Here is a 25,239-nt window from a genome sequence, read left to right on the forward strand (position 1 = left end):
GATGGCATCGCGCACATAACTTTTTGCTGTAGGTCGCGAACAGGAATGCATCGTGCACGTCACATGCGGTGGAATGCCCCCACCGTGGATTCGTGAAGCTATGATCAGAACGCGTGCGTGGTTTCGTAAGAATCTCGCTAAATCTTTTTTTTTTTTTTTTTCTGTCACGATGTTACGACATGAGTCACATTCATATAATAAAATAGGAAAATACGCCAAGTGTCAGGAAAAGGTTGCTGTAGGCTGCTCCAGCACCCACATGCAGGGCAATAGCTTGGAGGAACAGAGGAGTGTGGGACAATAAATGGAAATAAAAACGATAGCCGTGACATTAAGAGGCATGAGGACTGTACGGATCAGTGTTAGAACACAAGTAAATGATACCCTGGTCGAGATTAAGAGCAAGAATAGGCAACTTTGAATAGGCAACGTAAAGCGTAGACTGGATAATTGTAGCTGCATTAGACTGATAGAAATTAATGCAGGCGAAGGAAAGCGTAGTCGGGACCACCAGAGAAGTGAATGCGCTAATCTGATTAGAATATCAAAGGCTATGATATGGTGGGTTCGTCTTAGGCAAAGCTGATCTAATTCGCAATCTCTCGGAGAGAAATTTGTCCTACACTCAACTTGGATAAGCCAGTCGTGATAAAGACGCTTTCCGAGCACTTCCTTACTTGTACTCAATCGAAAGCTCGCGCTTGGCCTTTTTACGCTGCATCTGAGTTATATTCCCTCTCAACGCAGGCGAGTGGCCAGCCTGCATTCTCTTCCTCTTTAGTAGCACTACAAAATCACGTGGTAGAGAGCTAGTTATACTTAAGGCGCCTGAAGTGGGGTGCCAACGCGTTTATGCCTTCCTAAAATGTATAGCTAATGTACTCACAAGCAATTCGCCATGGTCCGAGACCCCAAATCCAGATGTATTAAGTCCAACAACGATCTTTCAAGTGAACGAAGTTGTGACCTGGCTGGAAATGTGTTCCCCGAAATTATGGGAAGATCCTCTTCTCCCGCAGTCCGAAATGAAGTGCTGGTTAGGCTTACTGACGTGCATTTCCGATTGCAATTGAAGCTTCTACATATGAATCTGTACTGTAGCATAGTTGCAAGCAACAATTCTAGAAATGGATCAAAAGAAGTTGCTCCTCCCCATGAAGACACCGTTACTGAAGGTATTTAGTTTTCGTGCAAGAGGAAATTTCCTATTGAGTCTAAATAACATATCAACAGTGCGTGAATTCTGTGAAATTAAGCCTTCATCGTCACTTGATCAGAATTTTGTTTTCTTTTCCGCTCTATGTAGCGTCCGGTCAACTGCAGACGTACGGAATATCTGTATGCGTTCTACAAGTAGTTTGGCGAGTTGCACACCACGTATACTAGGAAAACTGGTTAAGCATACTATTTTGTACGAATCAATATGCGACATTTCTTCCGGCTAAGCCACTGTCTCTACGTTGTTTGGTTATATTGTTTTTGTTTCGCGCGACTAGCCTGGGCACCAGGCATTAAACAGGCATTAAGCATTCCCATTGCAGGAGTGGGCAAACATAATCGTCATTGGTAAGACAGAAATGCAACCTACAGTTTCACAATTGCATGATGAACATAACAGAATAGTAACACTCAAAGTGCAGCCATAGCTGTTACGCTGGTTTACAGGCATTGGTGTTTGACATCACCAGGCTCGCAAGCATTGATGCCACAAATGCGCCCCGTCACCACCATTCCCGTCACACTACAAAGCTTAGTACTGGACAGCTATACTTCAACGAGAAAAAGCGAAACGACACGGACGAACTGAAAATAAACAATCAGGTCATGCGCCACTTCCAAGTGCAGGCGGTAGAGAGGACTGTGGATGTGCTTTCCTCTTTCATTTTTTCCGTACGTCTATATTGTCTGGCGTTTCCGGTTCCTATAGTATCGCGTGGTATTTTCTCGACCACCACCCCATTCGATAGTGCAGACACTACGACAGGTTAGACGAGCTCTTTTGAAATTTGGAAAGTTTGATTACAACTCACGTAGCTGAAATTGCGTTGTTACCTGAATCACGCACATACCACCTGCGCGAACGGAACACCGACTGTCCCGCGCACCGAGCCGTCCGTCGCGTGAAAGCCGCGCTGCTCGCGAACACGCTATACACGTACGAGCCCGCGCAAAAGGCTTTCCCCGCTTGTCGCGAATCGCGGGGGCGAAGCGCAACCGCCCGCGCGCGCCCCACCTGCGCTATATAGGCGTGGGCACCGCGGAAAGCATCCATCAACAGCGACTCGCGGTAATAAATAACCCAGAAAAAGGGGGGGGGGGGGGGGGGAACGGGACCTCGGCCTTTCGGTCAGTACTTTTCGTGGAGACTCCGGCTCGCGGGTGGGCCGGGTTACATCCGGGTTGCATCCGATATTGCTGAGTCACTCAAATGGAGACGACTTTATTAGACTACCCGTAGCGCTGGCTTGGCTTCCCTGCACGAAGAGCAGCCGGAAAGGAAGCGCCACGCTTGCGTCAGGGGCGTCCCGCAGCGGCTGGCGGCTCAATTAAACGGGAACCCCGTCGTACGCCCGCCACGCTTCCGCCGGCAGCACACGGGAGAGGTCGCGTCGCGTGTCACGACACGTGACCTATTGCGTCCGCATCGCGGGACACCGTGGTTCCCCAAAACGGTTTCTTTCTGTTGTACTCCGCACGTGCGGTCTATAAGCTGCAGCGGCGCCTGCAGGTCGATGAGACCCGCCACGGAGCAGAGGCAGCCTGGAAAGCCGCGCGTCCAGTTGTCGGAGAAAGCGGCGACGGCGCTTCTGAGATTCGAGCAACGGTCATCCAGACGGCTTTGACATTGCAGCGTGTTTCCTTTGGTGTGGATGTCCGACTTCTACTTACCACCTACGTCCTCTCTTTACCTTTCTGTATTTATCTTCCCCTCTCTAGGGTAACAATGTTTGGCTTATATCTTTCTGTCTGTTTCCGTTCACTTTATATATATCCCTCCCACCGACATCTATAAAAATGTTCTACTTTCTTTTTTTTTATTTTCAGGGACCCGCACCCGTGCTTTGCAACGAGCCAGTGATGTCACAAACCAGCTGGGTAGCCTTAATGAAAACGTTTCATTAATGGTTATTCGAAAAGGGTTTTTTCTAATGCGTTAACAGTCCTTTTCTGATGTGCTGGTCATGACTGTGTTTGGAGTGAACGTCAGCGCTGACACATGTGCGAATAGTTATCCTTTAGCTTCGTACATTTCTACGGTCGAACCTCTTCGGGCGGTCTCTAGTTCCTACTACACAATACCGCTGTCCATGAAAATACATATGTTAACAGTAAAAAAAAAATCACAAAAATGAACGCGCGGATTCATAAGGGAGTGCGCTACAAGAATCGTCACGCAGCCTATCCAGACGCGAACCGGCCTCCCCCGCGGATCGGGAGCTGGGCGCAATGCCGACGCGTGGCCTGTCCCGCGAAGCGTTAGTACCGTGGCGTTATTGACACAGCGCCGGGGTTGCACCGTCGCGGAACTTGGCACGTGTCAGGGGGGGATGTTTGGCGCCGCTGGCGCTGTCGCGTGATTCTGCACAACACTGACGCCGGCGCACGCGATCAGTCGAGTCGTTCCCCACGCTCGCGGACGTGTAATGGAGTGAGCGTAGTACGCTCGCTTAGCTGCGGTTTTGTTGCTCCGATTAACGCCGATCGTATTTCGCCCGCTCTCCAGTCCAGCCGCAGTATCTCCGCAAAACCACGAAATAGGAGATCTTGATTTCAGGTCAACTGGCTCACGAGTGAGCAAGAGCGATTTCTCTAGAACAGGGGGGGGGGGGGGTGACTTGATGTTGAGAGAGAGAGAGAGAGAGAGAGAAGGGAAGACAGAAAGGCAGGGAGGTTAACTAGACTGAGTCCAGTTTGCTACCCTACACGTGGGGAGGGGAATGGGGAGTGAAAGAGGGAGAGAGAGAACTTAGGTATAGGATGTCTACAGTCTGGCACTCATGCTCGTGATTTTGCGAGTGACACTAAAACAATAAAAGAGACTGCACGACACAATTCAGAGTCACGCATGATAGCTCCTCCGTGCATGTGAGTGCAGTTTAATTCATTTCATTTCATTTATTATAGCTCAAATGCCCCTCTTGTGGTAATACAAGTACAGTGAAAGTGTGCGATTACAATGCCGCCTTGAATTGATGTGGAATGGAGTGGTGCACGACAATTGTAGATTGTTGACCGATCGATCAATTCGGTTGACCGATCGTGCATAATGTCCAACATCTACACCCGGGCTAGGAGGAATGCTGCTGGGGAGTGTTCTGGGTTAATATTGTTTACCTACGGTTTTTTAAGTAACACGTAAATAAAAGTACATTTTTTTTGGCATTCCGGTGTTACGGAATGTGACCGCCATGGCTGAGTGTCGAACTCTCCATCTTGTGTTCAGCACCAGAATGGTACAGTCGTAGAGCCACTCGGGCTGCTATGTTGTGTGCGATTGTGTCCAAGTTAAACGCGGAATTCTGGACAGTTATGAGTCCGTATATGTGCATTCAGATTACCTGGCTCATACCGCAGCTACAGGTCCTTGATTTCAAGAAATTTTGAAATCAAAGAATACCTAAACCCGCAACCTCCATTGGCTCTCTTCCATGAGCTTGCATAAAGGCTAATTTGACGCACGCGTTTTGCTGGCCTTTCGTTTCAACATACCAAAAAATTGTGGACATTGCATCTTCGGCTATTTGTTGAACTTCACCGCAATACACCAGTGTAACTGAATGGGCAGCACATTAAAAAATATGGGCGCTCGTATATTCAAAACTTTCGAATAAAGAATCGAATATTGTCCTACTTGATTCGGTCCTCAAATCAATTGTCACTATTGGAAAGTACGAACATTTCTCGGATGCTTTACGTCGTCTACTGTACACCATAAAACACGAAATTTAAGCACAAATGCGGTGACTTTCATCTCATTGACAGGGGACAAAACAATGACCAGCACGCAGTGTCGCTCAGATAGCCAGAAATGCGATCATTATATGAAGAAAATTTTGTTTAGACACGCTATCAGACGATGGGATTCGCTTAGTACTCTTTTTAGATTAAGAGCCTGTCCCTTGTAAATATTTTATACAATAGTGACACAATCTGACGCAATCATTTGAAGTAAAAGAACGCTTTTTGATTTGTGAATTGGTCGCGAAGTTATATACACAGATATTGTTGGCCAATGAGATTGCCATTCTAACGTTAACATAAAAATGAATGACCACGAATGCTCCAGAAAGCCTGAATTTGACAATGAACTGCCTAATTAGTTGTTCTTAATATGCGCCTTTAGTGCATTTTATAAAGCATGCCCTATATTGGCCCGCGTATAATGACTGAAACTTTCTATTGTTGCGAGTACCAGGATGTTAAAATTGTTTTATAACGACGGCGAGAAGGTTTTACATTATTCACAATTTATTAAAAAAATATTCGATATTCGAGTCGATTCGCTTATGGCACAATTTAATTTGATTTAAAAATATACTGCCGTACACTCGTCTCTAAAAATATGGTATTTTAAAAAATCGGCCGAGTTCTTGCAACTTGAAGACAGCAGCGCTCAGAAACTACCCCCTTCTAATTATATAAGCATTTACAGCACTTGGTCGTAACATCCTTGCTGATTTATAGCACCGTTTTCGTCCGAAATAAAGCAAAACACTGCTATGACGCAGCAGGGAAGCTATGAGTAATTGTCGTAAATGCATATGATACTACAAGGGAGCACGCTCCTGACGTTGCTAACTGAAACTTGTTGAAATTCGGCCAATCTGTAGAAATATAATAATTTTATTCCTGCCCATTAGATTACGTTGGTGTACTGCGGTGAAGTTCTATAGATAGCCGAGGAGACAATGTTCAAAATTCCTGGATACGTGACCATTTGAAGCGAGCACTCGAATGTGGTACGATTCAGTTGACTTATCGGGTGTGCTGGCCTAATTACGTTTTTCGGTCAGGAAGCCGTCCGTGCTGATGACGGAGGGCACGTCACCTCTGGGGTCGAGCCCGTGTCTTCGCACTTCAGCTCCTATACTATAGTGTAAGGATTGGCACGTCTTCTTGGACATGTCTCGAGAGTTTTGTTTCCCCTACAGTGATACCATGGACTCCGAAAGCGACTTCACCGCTATGAGGAAAAAAATTGAGGAGAAAACACCGCAGGACATCTGAAGACGTGAGTGAACAAGTCTCCGCCAGATGGTTTCCTCCGACTTACACGATTGCCAACGTGCTCCTCGATATCTGAAAGAATTGAATTCCATACGCGGGCAGATTCTGAGCGCTTAGCTTGAAGAAATGGCAACATATGGGAGAAATTAAGTCCGTTTTCATACCAGCAAGAAATGGTAACGATAGATGTTGCGACGCAAGCCGCACTAGAAAAACTGAAAACCGTGCGCATAATCGTGCATGTAAAAATCCGCTCGTTTGTTGTGCATGACAATCAGACTAGGGCCGGTGTCCTCCGTGAATTCGTCATGACATCAGTGACAAAGGGTTGCAAGAGATATGTCTTCAACCATCAAGGACATTGATATCCATGTGTTCGGCTGCTCCACAAGGTTAAAGTGCTTTTTGAGGGAGACACCCTAGCTGTTCACGTCAAGGTGGGCTGTTTGAGGCATCCTGTGCGCCCTGATGTGCCCTTACAACTGCAGTGCTACAAGTGCTTAAGGTTGGTCCATATTAGTGCTGTCTGCACTGGCCAGACAACACGCTTCCACTGTGCAGGCAGCCATGACCAATCCTTATGTACAATCGAGACAACAAAAGGCTCCAATTGCGATGGCACCTATGAGGCAAACTCTAAATATTCTCCCAAGATAAAAAAGAAGAAAATCACAATACTGCAACACGTGAGCATGAACAGTTTGACCCACAAGGAGGCCACAGTGTCAGTTTGGCAATCGGAGTAAGCGATCGCGTTTTCAGCGAATTTAAGAGCAAAATCATAGCCCTCGGCCTGTATTCATGCCGGTCTTGCAAAAGTTGTCTCAAGAGATTTCGGGTGAACCTTCAAAGGCGATCCGTAAGGTCAACAGCGAGAACCTGGACTTAACTACCTTCTTTTTATGAGACGTGCTAATGTAATTTATTTATTTACAATGACCTTGCTCACAGCCAATCTCTAACTACAGCTTATGTTAGCTCCAGAAGCTAGTAGACTGTTATCTAATAAGTTACCAAGAATGACGTCCAAGGCGATGTTGCAGATAGGCTCTGGACTAAGGGCCTCTTGTCAAATATAGCAAATTAACTACATGCACATATGTCGATACTTACTGGTAGTCGATTGGTGCGCGCTTTCATAGGTGAAAACTAAAGGTATCTGCGTGTAGTGGTCAACAGAAGCCCCTATTGGTCCCTGCAGGCAAAGAAACTGTACGGGAAGATCTGTACAGTATCTAAAATGTTCAAATACATGGCTGGATCGCAATGGGGCACCACATTCCCGTCAATGGTGCTTCGTCCCAAAGCTAATGTCTTCATAAAGCTCATGTTTACTAGCACCTACTCAATCTGCATAAAAGCGCCATCCCGAACAAGAGAACTCTTGAAGCAGTGCGTAATACCGGTTTGAGACTCTCCCTTGGTTTTCCAAAAGGGTCGCCATGCCTGGGAACCGAGGCGCAGGTGACATGCTCAACGCTTGACGCTTTAAGGTCACAAAAGCACTTCGTACTTATCTCCGCCACGTTCTAAACGCTAAGACGCATTTCTTAAGTAGCATTACTATAACACGCGCATACTCCAGCTTCGGGCAGACGATTGAAGGCACCTCTGTTTCATGGCCAGTAATCATAGCTCATGTCGTCGGATGTCGCACTTTGGGCACTCTCACTTTTTCCCGTCGAATTAACTATCCCTGGAATGACTGGTAAAAAGAGCATGCCGGGAATACAGTATCCTCCACATTGCTCTGGGTTTTACCACCCAGCATTACTCTCATGTGACTCACGAATTTAATGATGGTACCTCCACCTATCAGAGCGTTTAGTGTGGAATTCTCGTACCATGTCCAGGTTAACTACACCATCACCATGAGTGAATTACGTCAAGCGCAACAGCAGAACTTTATGAAATCAAGCAGGTTGTTCTATAAATATATTTGAGCCATATTTGTACTGTTTCAGCATCAGCTCTGCAGAACATTCGCAACATGAACAAGACACGGAATAATCGTCACGTGATTCGAGATGTCTCTCTTCTCTATCTAGCCATCGGCGCTAGCCGCTCTATTACGTTTCATTGGATTCCAGGACACTGTGACCTGCACAGAAATGAAACACCAGATGAAACTCCATGTAAGTTTTTCACTAAACGAATTGCGTGAAGTTTTACTTTACGAAAACGGATGCATCAGCGATGGTGAAAGGTTAAGTTTGTGCAGAAACATGAAACATCTTGGGCCAGCCGCTTCACCAGCATGTCTTCCTGCATTCGGTGAAACCGTTTTTGAGATAGAAACTTCCGAACCAATTTGCACGGCCGCTACAAACCCTTTATGATCGTATTTGATGGAACGCTGAATTTTACAAATACATATTTGCGCCGCCTTCGACAATCTACCAATCCGCATTGTGACGAATCTGGTGCTATAAAAACAGCTCAGCATGCCCCATTAGAGTGTTCATCCTCTGGAGATGAAATAACATGTTATGAAAGTCAAATGGAGAAAAGTTATCAAGCATCACCTTAGGGCGAAACTCGCCAGGCATCCTTAACACCGAGAATAGCTCTATATAGCACGCCTAGTACTTCTAGGCAAAGTCAGGCTTTGAAATTATTTGCTGATCTCTGGCACTTTGGCTTGCTTTACAAGCTCTAGGAGATGCGTTATGCACATTATAATAATTGAACTTCATTTTTACATCAAATCATATGTATATATAAAATTTGAATTTTTTTCTTTAACCTGCACTCCCTCTTCTAAGACCTTTTAATCACTCATCCTGTTCCTTATACAGAGTAGCATGTAGATGACTGTTCGGACGCTGGCAGAAATGTTAGCATTTCATTGAAGAGCATTCTCTCTCTGCATAGAGCTGGCTTTGATGCTGCACATTAACAATATTATTTAGGTAAAAAAGCACGCTTTACAGGGAAATTGTAATGGGTAGAAACACGGGTTGGTGCGGTGCCTTTGTTCGACTTGGCAAACAATGAGTGATTTAAACACACTGTTGCCCCAGATTTGGAATAACAGTGGTTGCAAGTACTATACGAAACGGAACTAAAAGTTTACCTAAAGTGATAACTTCTCACAGTGATTTACCCATGCATAATAAATCGCATGAGTTCGCCCTGCCTATCGGTGTGTCTGGGTTTACATAGCGCCATGCGTGGGCGACATGGTAAATAGCCGATTGGTCGGAAAGCAGCGTACGCCATGAGGAGCGCTGAGTGTTGGGCCACAGCGCGGGTCCTGCGCGGAAATTGGGTGCAACGCTGTCGGAATGTCGGAAGTCAGGACAGGAAACGGGTGGATAACGACACCGGAAGTGGGCGGAAGCGGCGGTGGCAGCGGCTGCGTTTGGTTCGGGAGTTTCTAACCATTGCACAGGACCATGCAGTTCGAAAGCTGCAGCGCCCTATGTAACGTTATTTGTCTGGGCCTCGCGTTTAATCGGAAGCCACTGGGGGGCGCTGACAGCGTATGCTAGGTCGCTCATTCACTCACCCTACACGAAAAGAATTAATAGCATCCGACCGGTAGCAGCCATCATTAAGTAGCATGCTCTTTTGCGACTTCTACCGCCACCCTATTTGTTTTAATTTGCACTTTCTTTCTGTGTGGAGGTGACCGACATATATGCACAGTCAAAAGCGATGTTTTCCTATGCAGGTCATAAACAGTTCGTTCACGTTGATTGAGGTGGTTATGTTAAGTAAGATGATCATGGATATATTTTTATTGTGACATATCAAAAGCCGCCTCTCGTTGTCGAATGTTACGGAGGCTCATAAATGACCCAATTTTAAACCATGTCGGCCGGAAATCAACAAAAGCGTTCGAGACCTCCCATGCCATTATTCCTAGCATATTTAGCCAACATTAAACAGTCTAATTAACTTGGTGTTTGTTTGCGTGGATTTATTTTGTTTCAGTAAAGAACTTGCTTGCTGAATTTCTTTTATGCTAGACAGGCCTGTCGTTGAATAATCGTTAGCACTTCGGAATAAATTACATTCCTTCTTGGAACTTTCAATGTTCTTTCTTTTTTCTGTTTCAGAAATTGTACTTCTGCGTCTCTGATGCCTTTACACGTGGAATGCTACGCTGAGGCCATCGGCACTGACGTATAAGGGAGATTAGATATGATACCGCTCGTTGATAAGTCAGGCAAAGGTATTTAGGTGTTCAAAGGGTGAAAAAGAAATACGCAAAGGCCAAGCTCATATACTGAGTCACCTCCAAAAAGTCCATGACTAGGAAAAGGAAATAAAATCGAGGAGAAAAACTTTAATGAGAGGTTCAAAAGTCCGCACCCGCGTGCGTATGCGTTAAGAAGAAAGCGGGAGCCATGGTAGAGAGAAAATTAGGATGTATGTACCGAAGACAGCCTTGCTATGGCAAGAGCTTCTATGGAGCGTCGAAGCGTGTCGAAGCAGGTAGGATAGCCGAGAGGTACTCGCCCCCGGATCCTGCGACGGGAATCATATGTCCCAGACCGATACGAAAGTATAATGTACAGGAAATTGCTCATCTTCGGATACTGGAAAAGTTCTGCGGAAATAAAACTCTGTGATGCAAAGGAAAGTTGCTGTTAAAAAGGAGGTCGTGCACGCTGGTTTTCTGGTATCAGAGAAAAAAGCTGCAGTATCTTGCTCATGTGCAATATAGATGATCGAAATGGTTAAAGGGCCCCTCACCAGGCCTGGCCATTTTGAGCTGACAAGCGCAGGGCATACAATGCACGATAATGATCGTGTCTGCCAAGGACTACATCGCTACGCGGCACGGCAAGATCTGAAATTTCAAACCAAACGCTGTTTTTCCTTTCCCTCGTGGCCGCCGCGCTCCAAGCCGGAGGATGACGTACACGTGCTAGTGCGCCTAAGTACACGTGTTCGCGCTGTGACTTCGCTCGTGGTGATACGCGACTTCGAGAATTATTCAAGCCAACATCTCTTATTTGTGTATTATGTTGCTAGAATCGACGAATTAAAGCTTAGAGAAATAATAAAACACACAAACCGAATGTGTGCATGTTTTTGCTTTAATTCGCACCACAGCAAGAGATATATACTTCCGTTTCGTCTGCTTGTTCCCCTGTCGTGCAGTCGCGCGCGCAGACGCCGAAACTATGCCATTTTCTACCGTAGTCCAGCGCGCGATCATGCTCTGTGATCCGCTTGTGTCTGCCTCAAGTGTGGGAGGGCAAGTGTGGGAGGGCAAGCAAAGAAAGCTGAACTTTATAAAGCAGTAGTTTCGCCCAAAGGGCTAAGCATTGACCACGATAGCAAGGTTTGGCGCTGCACTCCAGTTCTTCGGACAGTGTCCTGACGCTAAGGTATACGCGGCCTGCTGACGTTATGCAGTACGCGAGGCAACAGCATGTGTGCACTGCGTAGACAGCGGCCCATCAGCCAGCGGCCGTCTCGCATCGCTGGCCCGATGAGGAGCACAGCCAGCCGCGTTGCAGGCGTCGAGCATCCCCGGTGCACAATATGAGACCGACGGAAAACTGCTTGCATTTGCCAGCGCCAAATGAAAGTGCTTTCGTTCGATTTGATCTAGAAAATTTCACTATTTGAACACCTTTAGTAATTTTTCAATATATATACTAAATGTAGTGATCGGTTAACCAACTCCACCACCGCTTCTCTCTATATATTCGCCTTCCATCGGCAAGCACCAGCTTGGATTGCTCAGCGCTCTCGAGCACTTGTCCTTTGATGGTCCTTTTCTCCCCCGTTGCTTCGGGCTATCTGCCTCATTTAGCCGACCACCTTGAGGGATTCGACATAGCGGCACTCGGTCCAGCGTTCCTGTCACTGCGTGACACAACCTATATACGTGCGTGTCGCCCTTATTCTCCCTTCTCTCTTCGAGTGGACCGCACCGAAACGTTCTCCTCCGATTGCGAGGAACGAGATGATCGAAGTCGCCCGGAGAAAGAAGCCACCTTCACCGCAGCCGCGGCAGTAAACGCAATAGAGGGCAATAAACGCCACCGTAAACGGCTACTGAGGGCTCCGCCTCGCCCGCTCTATACGGTCTGATGCACTCGGCTATCGTGCGGTCTCTCTTTCGCACACCCCATAAAGACGGAAACGGCGAGGACACAGACTCCTCTGCGCTGCGACCACTTTTCTCTCGCTTCTGGGATCGCAGGCTTTGCAAGGGCGAGGCAATATTGTGTGCGCGAGTATGGCATGTTCGCATCGGCGACTTCAATCTGTTTAGAAAAACATACGACTGCGAACGAACTCTTTGGAGAATTGGCCCTGCCATACGTGCTTTTATTTAGGAAATTCAGCGGCGTGGTCAGTGAGGAGAAAAAATAAGTACTGCGAAAACGTGAATTTTAAACTAAAGCTGTATAGCGCTTAAGGCATCCGCGGCAATTCTACTGTTTAATCAACCCCACTTGCCAACCACCGACTTTTCTTCTCACTGCAGACTACATGAAATAAAAGCAAGCAAGGCAGGACGATACTATCTTGATATACTATTCTTTTCTTTTTTATCTTTCTGAAAGCTGGAAGAGCATAATGGTCTGATAAGTTTCGAGACAATATCCGCATGTGGTCCTGGTCATTATTCGCATGTTCTGCCATTCTACGAATTTTACTTCGGTTCTCGTTTTATAAGGTACTGAAAACGGTTCTTTACTCAAGCAAATTTCAAGAATATTAAGTTTATTAGGCGCCAACTTATTATGCATCTCTAATCTCACACGTCATCCTTTGAATTTAGAGCAGAATGATGTAGCGGGCGGCCAGAGAAATGTTTCCGGTTGTCTTAATATAAATATCTTTCCCCGCTTATTATAGACACCCTCGTGCAATTGGCGCATGCCTTTATATGTCAGGGTTCCTTACGAGAAACAGTTCTTCCATTCCGGCGCACGTCTTCGATTCATTGGCGTTCGAAAACTCGCATTCTTCCTTGTGCTCGCATTTGACCGATCGCGTTTCACCACAAACACGCGCCGTCACCGACTTCACTCTCGACGTCTACGCCCTATAGCGAAAACGCGTACAAGACTTCCTGCACACTGCCCGTTTTATGGCCGTACGTCGCCTGGTCGCACAGCCTGCATGGGCAGCGTACAAAAATCAGCAAAAACAAAATGCGCGAGAGCAATATTCATTTCATGAGCAGTTTGTATTTCTCACGGCTGTTCCTTGCCAAAGCCAGTACGGTGGGTTCTCCCTTCCAGCAAGCCCCCCTTTTTATGGCCGCCATTAAGGGAACTAACTGCCCCGTAATGCGTCCAGCTTGTTCCCTGCTCCACCGATGCAGACGTCCACTCGGCGCACAATGAAGCGAGCGCGCGCGCCTACATATACTGGATCCAGGGCAAAACGGCTGCGCCTGTTCGATCCTGTTCGATGTCGGTGAAGCTGACACTATAGATACGTGACCTGAAAACATGCAGAGTGTGCACTCCGAGTTCGTTCGGCGTGCCGCAAATGTGGTTTCGATCGGGATGTACGCGGAATATTAACAGGGTTTTGAAACAGCTTGCCCTCTATACTTTGTCGTTTCTTTCTCTCTTGGGTTTCCTTTCACCTTGTATATCGTCGCAAGCGGGCTGAATTTTGACAGTTCGCCTAGTTATAAGGCTTCGACGAAAGTTCATTTCATCAGATTTAAGGAGGAGGAGGAGGAGGAGGAGGAGGAGGAGGTGTAGGTGTGTTCCTGGCTGCAGGCGGAGCTATAACCTCACTAAATTTGCCGGCAACTGCTCCACCCGAGCGCCACTTAACAAACGCGGTGCGTTCTGAAACGACTCACCGTATATCCGATAACATTACAGCACCCTGAAGAAAGCGGGTTAACCAAGGGGCCCGATTTTTATTAATCACATCATGAGAAGTCAACAAACCAAGACGCGCGTAATGCGAAGACGTGGGATCGTTCCCCACCTGTGGCAAGTTGTTTTTTCATCCGCTTTCAGTGCCATTAATTTATCGTTTCTTTAATTGATTTAGTAAGTACAAGTAATTTCCCCTATGTTGTCCTTGGTGTCTCTGTTTGTTGGCTTCTCATGATATGGTAACAGCACCCTGTCACACAAGGAACTTGCCACGTAGCGCAACACGTTGCGCGTTATCGATCCCTGTCGACCGAAGCCACTCGCCATTCACGCTCCAACCCGTTAACACGAAGGAACTTTAATCGGAGCCGAAGCACATTTGCACTAAATATCCAGTGTCCTCGCGGGAAGAAAGTGCCACTTGCATTTGTGTGGAGGGCCATTTTGCGCTTCAGCTCATCTATTAATATTTTAGCTTTTTTTTTTTCAAATTCAGGACCCACTAGTAAGTAATTCGACCAATGTCACCAGGAGCTTGGCAATACACACACGACGACGATGTGCTAAGTCCTGTGTTGCACCGCTGCGCTAGACCTTGCGCTAGCCCTGTCCGGATGCGACAAAGGTGAGATTTACTGACAAAAGGTTGCAGCTACAGTCAATGACTAATTTACCGCAGAGCAAAAGTTGAAATATTGTCGTTTCGGAACCCATAGCTCTCTTGAGTTTATTTTTTTTTTTCTATACAGAAATTCTAGGCAGAAAAGCGCAGTGACCGTGTGCTAGGCCCAAGATAATGGACACGTTGTACGCAACAATGCCGGGCATTCTTATTCGGGTTTTCGACTCATCTGTGAATAAAATCGGAACCAGGGACGAGAGGAGGAAAATACTAATTGTCAGTCGGTGAAATCTACAGTTTGTTTATTCCTTTACTTCGGATGGCTCTTGAAAGGATAGGTTTACTTGCTTCTTGCAGGAAAAGACCACGCTGCATATTGAGTGGTATGGAGGACTCAACTTTACCTTGGTCTCTGAAATAACAAGCTCCGCGTGCGCGGTGTTCTCTTACGCCTCTGTAAGCTCTCTAGATTAAAAAAAAATATTTAAAAGAACACGTCAAGTATTGAGATGCACGCAATGACTATAGTAGCTTTCCTTGTTCAAAATGTGCATGCAGTAATCTTGCGCTATGAAAGAATGTCCTTCTCCCGAACTTCACTACGTCCCAATAATCAACAGTGACTGTCTAAGTGATGGGACTAGGTGATCCCTTGAAGAAACGTGGAATATTGACAACATTAATCCTTATGCACTGCTCTTGAACATGATCTTTCCTCCCTTACAATGGAACCACCTAGTGGTGGCTTTCGTCTTCGGTGACGAAATAAAAACATAAAAGTATTGTGGAATACTACTCAAAGAAAAGCTTTCTAGAAGAAATTGGGCTGAGTAGGCTGGGCGTTCGAGCCAAGAAGACGTGTCTCCGGCTTCACTCTGCACTGACGCGTCCGGTAGCCGACCTTCGGGGCGTTGCCCAAGAGGGCTGGAGAATCCCCGGCTGCCCAACCGGGCACTTACGCAGGACCAAAAGCATTGCATAACAGCTCCATCTACGCTGTCTATCAGCGTCAAGCTGTCCTCCCTGTGCAACGGCGGTGAGGAGGCTATCACTATCATCGTCATTTCCGGATAGTCGTTATGATGCTTTCGTTGCTCATTGTTCCGCGGTTGCCACTTGATCGTTGTCAGTCCGTCGTCGTCATGCTATGATCGTTACAACATCGTCGTGCAGCTGTCACGCCATCGTAATTATACAGTCGTCGGCATGCCGTCATATTCATGCAGCTGTCATTCCGTCGTCATCACGCCGAGGCCCTCGGGAACGTACAGCCGTCGTCATTCCCCTATCGTCATTTCACTTTTGTAACTTTTTCGTCGTCATTCCTACGTCACATGCCGTCGTCGTCACTTGGTCGTCGTAATATCATCATCATCATCATCATTATGTCGTTTCCACACTGTTGTTATCATGGCGTCGCTACGCCTCCGTAAGGCGCAGTCGTCGGCGTGCCATCATCGTCGTGCAGCTGTCGTCGTTCTGTCGTGGTCGTCAGGCCGCGGTTAACAGGCCACCCAGGTTTCATGGTGATTATTACGCTATCGTCATTAGAACGCCTCCATTATGTTGCCGTCATGCCATTCATAGGCGCCGACTACGAAGAGGCTCCGGGGCCCGAGCCCCTCCAGAGTTTTCCGGGGGGGGGGGGGGAGGCAGAGCCCTCCTCCCTCCGCCGGCAATGCCAAAGCCTACTCCCCCCCACCCTACCCCAACTTAAGTGTCATTACCAGAGTTTTGTTAGCCACGTCTTTTGAGCTTTCTTTTGACTTGACTCTATCTTCTCACCTAAAATTTTATTGCGGCTAATAGCTTACAGCATCTTTGTTGGCGCGTACGTGCACAGCTTCGAATGCACAATTTCGCTTTCTTTCTTAAAATCTTGACAATAGGATGACAAGCGCATTAGAAGCATCAGCGGGGGCTGGCTCATCCGCATTTTCTCCCTTCAACATTGTTTTAAGTTTCCACTGTAAACACCATGCACATATGCAATAAATTTAAGTATATACGCAGACTAAAGTTTATTATATTTTTGAAAGATAAAGAGGTAGCCAATTAACAATTATTTCTAAAGGTATGGATAGTCTATGCCTATAGAATGAATATGTTGCTCTATGTCCACCTCGTTTCAAATTTCTCTGCGTGGTTTTTTGACCCTGAAATAAAACTTCAGACCAGTGACATCTTCGGCAGAGTCTTATCAATGGCGTGTGAAATGCTCGTGAATGATATGTGTTTCAGTATTGCTTCTCTTTCCGGTAAGTAATGATAGCGACTCATGAAAAAAAAAAAAGAGGAGAAACTCTTCCAATAAGTTATAACATTCGTTAGAGATGGAAACATCGTCACTTGCATCCAGAAGTCATGAATATATACAGGGTGTCGCAATTAACTATGATGCACTAAGATTAAAAAAAGAAGTCCAATGGTATACTCGAAGAAAACAGTGCATATTATTTCCAGTACAGTGTAGTAACCGCCAGTAATTTTTTCGCTACTTTGATTTATTTAGGTAATTGTAAATAGTTATCTAACACGAGAGGTACTATCCTAATTATGAAAGTGTCAATGAGGCATCTCTAGCCACAGCCAAGGGACATCTAACAGCGGTATCTTCAGCGATGTACTAACTGCGTACTAATTTTCGCCACTAATAAACAAATACCGCGAAATATGAAAAATACCGCGTGACTGCGCTTCCACCCGTATAATAAAGCAGCGCCCTCGAACAGGCTCCCTCCGAGTTAGCCAGCACGAAATAAAGGAAATAAAGAAAAACATCGTGATCTAGCAAGTGCCTTATCTGTCGCGCCCCGGCCAAAGTAGCACGTCATGTTTGGTGTTAGTTGGAAACAAACTGGGATAGCTGTCTTCTTAGCGTAGATAAAGTGCACGGATGTTTCTTTTTTTTTTCTGCCACGGAATCTATTATCACAAAAGCGAAATTATAATGTGAGTGCATAGATTTAAAGGTGCCTTTTGTTTCATCCCAGTAGCCATGTCTTTCTCTAATGAGCAGAAGGAAAACATGATATTTGCCTTGGGAGCTGTAAATGGCAACAAGAGGAAGGCCGCAAAAGGGTACTTATTAATTATTTCATACCACATGTTAAAGAAATAACTTGCGGTGTACCACAGGGCTCTGTTATGGGTCCCATATTGTTTTCACGTTACATTAATGATCTCTCACAGGCTCACCCGCCGTGGTTGCTCAGTGGCCATGGTGTTGGGCTGCTGAGCACGAGGTCGCGGGATTGAATCCCGGGCACGGCGGCCGCATTTCGATGGGGGCGAAATGCGAAAACACCCGTGTGCTTAGATTTAGGTGCACGTTAAAGAACACCAGGTGGTCGAAATTTCCGGAGTCCTCCACTACGGTGTGCCTCATAATCAGAGAACTGTTTTTGCACGTAAAACCCCATAATTTTTTTAATCAGGTGAAACAACTCTGCTCAGGTCCTCTGCACATGTCACATGAAGTACTTTTGTTCATTATGCTTGCCGCATTAGAATTTTGCCATCGGACACCCAAGTATATTTCCAGTCTTTTTCTCATCTTGCTGCCAGAGCTTTTCCGTAAAGTAGTATATTCGCCGGACAGAGGTGTTCTTTTATGAGGATAGGATCATTTACCTCAAAGCCCACCATGGATGTTTTTAGCCGGCACTTGGCTGCTAGCAGGACACGGGTGCGGCCCTTCATGGAGGCGAACTTTACAACGATATTTGATTTGTTTTTATATTTTGTTGGGACACGGTATATAACCTCTATGTCTGCTTCCTTAATATCAGATTTCAGCGAAGAGCAAATGGTCTCCATTATGTCAAACAGGTTCTCGTCCTGTGCTAAAGGAACGACCAAATTTCTCTTCCGACTTTACTGATGGAGGTCAACCACCTCGCTCCTTACTTCTTTCAATTCCTTTACAAGGCGTTTGTTTTCCTGTTTAAGGTGGTGGTTGTCATCTTTTACAGAAAAGCAAGGTCTCTTTTGAGCATTATAGTTTCTGTCTTGAATTCTTTGAACTTTTCATTCATAAATTTTATCGACTCTTTCACACTCTCCAGTTCTCTCTCGATCATTTCTGTCAACGCCTCTTTCAGCCTCTCCTCCTTGCCATTGAATCGAGCCTCAAATCGGAAAATGCTTTTGCCAACTCTTTTATCGTGGAAGGTGTCTTGTTAACCATTTTACCAGAAAAGTATCCACTAAACACACAAAAATACACAGAGAACCATAAACAGTTGGAGCAGACCAAGAGCTAGAAAAATGTGGCTAAATAACCAACATACCTGCGCAGAAATGAACAGTGGGTGAGCCACTGCGCAACCCTGTGGATGCCTGGTCTTCTCCGAAGTGATGGTCCGCCCAGGCTTGACCGAGGTTATATAGATGCCACGCCGCATGCTGTCATGTCGTCTCACGAACAGAGCAGTGCAGTCGTTGCAGTGGTAAGTTTGAGGTGCTCGTAGTTGCACGTGTGAAGAGCTGCAGTACCTTCGGCAGGATAAGCAATTCGTCCGGTCGTCCGCGTCGATGCTGAAATCTTGAAGATTCCGCCGGTGGGAACTGCGCAGAAAGGAACAGCAGAGTTAGTCACTGCGCAACTCTGCGGCTGCCTGGTCTGCTCCGAAGTGTTCTGTGTCCTGTCCTCAGAACGCGCCGTTATAACCATGTTTTTTCATGCGCAATAGACTGGAAGGCACGGTCCTGTAAATTGGCCGGCTAGGTCACCTGACTTCTCTCCACTCGATTTCTTCCTTTGGGGTTATGTGAAAGATCGTATTTGCATGATCGAGACGACGATGTGAGATGGGCTCAAGGGAAGGATAATCGATGTCTGCCGTAGAGTTCCAGCGTCGGTCATCAAGAATGCCACTGAAGATGTGATAAAGCGGACTCGGTGCTGCGTAGCTGCAGAAGGACGCCTATTCGAACACGCCCTCTAGGCCGCAGCTGGTGTTCAACGGCGCTTACGAATTCACAGATAATAAGGGCCACTGAAACATGATGGTTTTCCTTTTGTATTGTTTTTGTGCAGACGTCGCGATTCCCGATTCGGCTCAGTTAGAAGCGGTAAATTTACTTTCTTGAACGCATCGGTTTTGCCTTTTCCTTACACGTGAGTCGCTTCCCGGTCTGTTTATTTCGCTTTTATCTGTTTTTGCAGCACGTATACACTCTAATGAAAAATAAAACCTTCACTTTGATTTGACTTTGTCCGAAGCAAGTTTCTGCCGCGAAATATAGCTGCGCGCGTGCTCTTTCGATGCAGTGCGAGCAGAGCCGCGATTTTGAAACGTTCTATGCCTATTGCATTGCTTATCGCGCTTAATGCGTGGCCAGAGCGGCGCTTCGGCCGCGTTATCAAGGGCCTTTGTTATTTGTGTGATCTGTCGACCTTGAGAGACGAATAACAAGCGTGACGTAGAAATGACAGGAAGGAATAACTGCGAAGCCGCGAAACCTCTTGTTGGTGCTCCTTCCGTATCATTATCAAGGTGATGCGCTGTCTCTTTCTTCGGGTTTGAGACAGGAAACGCGGTTGCTTTCAATCAGCTTATGTGAGGGCGCTGCTTTATGATGCGGGTGGGAGGGCAGTCACGCGGTATTTTTTATAAGTCGTGGGGTTTCTTTAACACTCGGAAAAATTAGTACGAAGTTCGTACGTCGCTGAAAATACTGCAGTTAGATGCCCCTTGTCTGCGCCTGCAAATGCCTCATTGAAACTTTCATAATTAGGACAATACTTCTCGACTTAGAGAATTGATTACAATTACCTAATTAAATCTCAGTAACAAAAAAATAAATTACTGATGGCTACTCCACTGTACTAGAAACCATATGCACTAGGTTTTCTTCGAGTAACACAATTGCTCTTTCTTAAAGACATGGTGCATGATAGTTGGGACACCCTGCACAATTAACTCAATAACCGAAATGAGGCCAAGCCGAATTCACTCCAAATCAGAATCAACAGAAGTCATGCGCAGCACCGCTTATACTATACTCCCAGTAAAACAAGAAAGAGAGAAAGAGAGGACACACACACACACACACACACACACACACACACACACACACACACACACACACACACACACACGCACACACGCACACGCACACACACACACACACACACACACACACACACACACACATAGGGAACGGAAAGCTGGTCAGGCCGGCTACCAGCTACCGGCTTCTTTCTGAGTAAACGAAGCCCCATTACTCAGTACCCGTTACCAGAGGCAAAAAGCAAGGAGGTCGCTAACATTTGCTCCATTACGTTACATTTGCCTGAATGCGTTACGTTTGGTTATACATAGGTTGCACTTGCATTATTAAGACTTGATTTGCGTCATTTTATGCAAACGTTTCAGTTATTAGCGTTGCGCTTGCATAACGTTTGCGCCAACATCAAGCAATGGTTCGCCTAACATCGATCTCCCCATAAGCGTGGGATTCATCGATTCTATCTGCTTCGAACTTAACCTCTCCATCACAGCAGTAAGTGAACGGGGGGGGGGGGGGGGGTCTTATCGCCGTCAAAGCAAAAACCTTCACAAGGCGAACCGCTTGCTGCTGTGGCACGGCGAGTCCCACGCGCCGTGTGATGCCCCTCGTCTTAACCGGAGCTTGCTCGTTTCGGCGCGTGCGCTTCTCAGGATAGCTGCCCGTAACCGGAGGGACCGCGCTAATGAGTCGCAGGTAAACAATCAGCTCTGGTGGGGGCAATTAATCACCTGCTGCCGTTGTGTTCACCGACTTCATTTATCTTGGGCACAACCGCCCGGAGGCGGAGATAATTAATTAATTAACGACTCACAAATTATTTTCTCTGCTTGTTAGCGCAAGCGCGAAAAACAACGAAGTCGCTGTTTTCTACCCATTTTGGCACTCGAACAACGAAAAGAGCTTTCCGAACAACAGCAGACCTCCGAAGAATGTTCCCTCTGTTTCTTGCATGCCTAAAGCTCTCCGCTGTATATGCAGTAGATTCTTTACGTATTGTAGGCCCGTAAAGCTTAGTTTCAACAGTGTATAATCAACAAAAGCAACGGCTACAATCAACAGCAACAAAACGGTTTTTATTTGCTCAATGTCTGGTTTAGCTTTTAAAGTGACTTGCGCTTTACGTTATGAGTTGTTAGCTCTTACGTTTATTTTGATTACCGTTTGGTTCGTTCTCAAGTTTCTTATTGCCGGTTCTTTCTCGTCCACCTTGTGATTACTCATCTTCTTCCTGCGAAAGACTAAAGCTTGCCACTCACTCACTCACTCACTCACTCACTCACCTCACTCACTCACTCACTCACTCGCTCGCTCACTCACTCACTCACTCACTCACTCACTCACTCACTCACTCACTCACTCACTCACTCACTCACTCACTCACTCACTCACTCACTCACTCACTCACTAACTCACTCACTCAAACTGTCTTCACAGCAAACACACAAGTTAGCGGCTGAACATTTATTTTACAGGCAAATAAGTGAAGTTTAGCGTTCAGAAGTCGAACCTAACTCGTTTCGTGGTATATGATGTGCCTCGCCTCGTCGCGCTTTCCTCCTCTGTATGTGCGTGTTGCGCAGCGCGTTACCTTGAGACGCTGCATTGCTCTCTATAACTGTGCACCTGCTACCGCGCGACACTGAACAATACGAACGAGCACTGTGTTCTGTGCAGCACACCCAACTTCTAAGAGCTCGCGATGCTCCTGCTGCCGTGACACGCCGCAGTGTGTGCGCGTGTGTTCGTCTACGGCCCACCTCGCTGCATCGACAGCCTGTGCTTCGTGCATGCGCTTGTGCAGTAAACTGTCCTCTCGGTGCAGGCACCGTCTGAGAGGTACACGGCCCTGCGCAATGAATTGAATCGCCGGTTCGCATCAAGTCGTCATAGATATGCGGGCAACGTATACAACCGAAGCTTATAAAGATCGGCTGCAAAATTTTAAGCGGCGCGCCTCACTGCAGGTCTGCACGAAGAATCCACATGCATTTTAATCAAGTACATGTCACACCAATTTACGGTCGATGTCCTCTTCCTAAGAAAAAAAGAAAAAGAAGGAAAGAATTTAGGGCAGGAAGGAGCCAGAACTTCCGGTTCGTGCACCTTGAAAGTTCTAATCTATGCCGTGCCTCTGGGGAGATGCGTAAATTTTTCGGTCTCCCGACATTTTTTATTTCAGTTCTCCCACCACATCAAGCAGAGAAGTCAGTCAGGTCGAAAAAAGGTCGTTGAGAGAGTAGAGCAAGGATGTTGAGCATGATACCTGTCGGTACGAGGCTGCAAACTCTATCTCGAGGCTGCACTTTCTTTTGGTTTTATTTATTTATTTATTTATTTATTTATTTATTTATTTATTTATTTGCACGGGCACGGCAAACCTTATGGCCACAACATATGAAGGAGGTAAAACTACTCAAAACTTCATGAAAGCTATGCCGGCGAGTGACACACCCTAGCAAACGAATTCACAATGGTCAGGAAGTCAAAGAGAGAGAGAGAAAAAAAAAGGAAAGCAGAATGACCCACCATAATGGACGACGACGGAGAATTCTGGGAGAATTCTAGCGGCCGTTTTCGAAAGCGAGGTCGCTTTCGCCTTCCCCTCGCCTCGCTCCCGGTACAGCGACTTTCTAAAACCCTTAAACGTACGAGCCGAAAATGTAATAAGATCGTGAGAAATGAAAAAAAAAAAGTGTATATGAAAAGAGAAGGAACGTGCGATAAAAAGAAAAAGGAAGCAGGACACGAGAAGTGCGGACGGGTGGCACGAGCAAGCGGCGGGGCGGCGAGGTCCGCCGGGAGTGTGGACTCCGGGAAAGCAGAGCCAGGCTGGCGAAGGTGACAAATCACGAAACGGGGGAATCATGAATGATGAGGTGGAGGGGCTGCTTCGCCACCGCGCACGCGCGCTCTGCTGTGCTGTATCCACGAGGTGAAGCGAGCGGGCGCGGCGCTCTTTCGCCGAGGTGCAGCCCACTAGCGGCGGTGGCCGCTTTGGTCGCGGGTGGGGACTGCTACTGTAGGCGACGTCGGATCCCCGGGGGACCCTTGGCGAGTCACCCTGGGCCGCCAGCGCCGCGGAGGAGGGCGAGCCGATGCAGACCCCGCAGCGGAGAGCCGGGCCAGTTCACCGTGCAGTATACATAGCTACGCGGCAGACAGCATATACAGATATATATATATACATCTGATACTTCTAAGCGCTCTCGTGTATGGCAAAGCGAATCGAGACAAAAAAAGATGCTATCGTCTGATAGGAGCACTCACTTTCGCGCGACTCATCAGGGACACGCACTTTGATGTGGTTGTCGATCGCTCTTTGTTTTCCTGTGTGGACGATGACTGAGTCGGGGAGCTTAGCCAGAGGGTAGTTCCTATTCGCTATCCTTTACAAAGAGAAATACGGGTGGACGACGAGCTGAACTGTTGCTAGTAAAAGCCGCTGTTACATTGCAAGTGCGATATCGAAGTCGCCTGTCTTGCATTGAAGGCACTACGTTGTTTTCTGCGATCGACTGGTTTACGTGAAGGTCTTTAACTGTACAGATATGCTGTGTGGTTGATTGTGCGCGAAAGCCCTTACCAGATTATATCGCTCTCTTTCCGCTCTGTCTCTCCCAATTTGTCTCTCCCAATTTCCTGTATATGTTTCCTCGTCCTTCAGCGCAAAGCAGCAAACCGGTCTCTCCGTCCGTCCGTCCGTCCGTCCGTACGTCCGTCCGTGGATTATGGAATCCAGATTTGATTATGAGACACGCCGAAGTGGGGGACTCCGGAATAATTTGGATCACTAGGGTTTCTTTAACGCCTAAATGTAAGTACACGGGTGTTGTCGCATTTTGCCCCCATCGAAATGCGGTCGCCGTGGCTATAACTGTACTTCCGTGAGCGAAATAATGCATACATACACCGAATACCAGTTTGATGATTGGCAGTGATTGCCTCATGTTCAAGAACGTAACTTTGACATGCAAACAGGGAACGCAGTAAAAGTAAAAACAAAAACAAAATTCAAATGAAATCTTGCTTGGGATAATATGAGTTGAAAAGAGCGGTTATTGTAAGATGATCCCCATTCGAAGAAGAAAAAAATAGACAACGAAAGAGAAAACGCAACTCGTTAAACTTAATTACAAAGAAAAGTTCAAATTTCGCTGGATAACTGCTGTACTATTTGTATCCTCTTTTCTACTCTTGAATATAGTCAAATACGTTTTAAATATAGTCACATTAAAAAACAACGTAACTCTATCTCGAATTGAAACTTCCGCTTCTAATGCTCACATTTAGTGACCGTTAGGAAACATGTATTAGACTTTGGTGAGAGATCCCTCCTGAGTGAATCTTCTTTCAAGGATCCATATCTATCGTCCGTTATAATTTATAAACCTTTTTATTACTAGTTGATTTAATCGTAAAACATCGAAATATAACTTCCTGTATAGTCGATAGGGTGTGAGGATAGCCGAAGCGAAATCAGTTCTATACACGAAATCCTCTAAGGTATCTTGGAGTATTGACTAAAAGAAATTGTATAATTAGCGCATCATT

General features: G+C 46.4%; 1 protein-coding gene across 1 annotated transcript in view; it reads right to left on the reverse strand.

Annotated features, from left to right (window-relative positions):
- Positions 1-19,057, reverse strand: part of LOC126542514 (uncharacterized) — an 88,811-nt gene extending 69,754 nt beyond the window's left edge. Inside the window, exon 1 of the mRNA XM_055077296.2 lies at positions 18,963-19,057. The gene's annotated coding sequence lies outside the window, so the exon portion shown is untranslated. The remainder of the gene's footprint in view (positions 1-18,962) is intronic.
- Positions 19,058-25,239: the final 6,182 nt, after the last annotated feature.

Source organism: Dermacentor andersoni, chromosome 2 (genome assembly GCF_023375885.2).
Source record: "Dermacentor andersoni chromosome 2, qqDerAnde1_hic_scaffold, whole genome shotgun sequence".
Lineage (NCBI taxonomy): Eukaryota > Metazoa > Arthropoda > Arachnida > Ixodida > Ixodidae > Dermacentor > Dermacentor andersoni.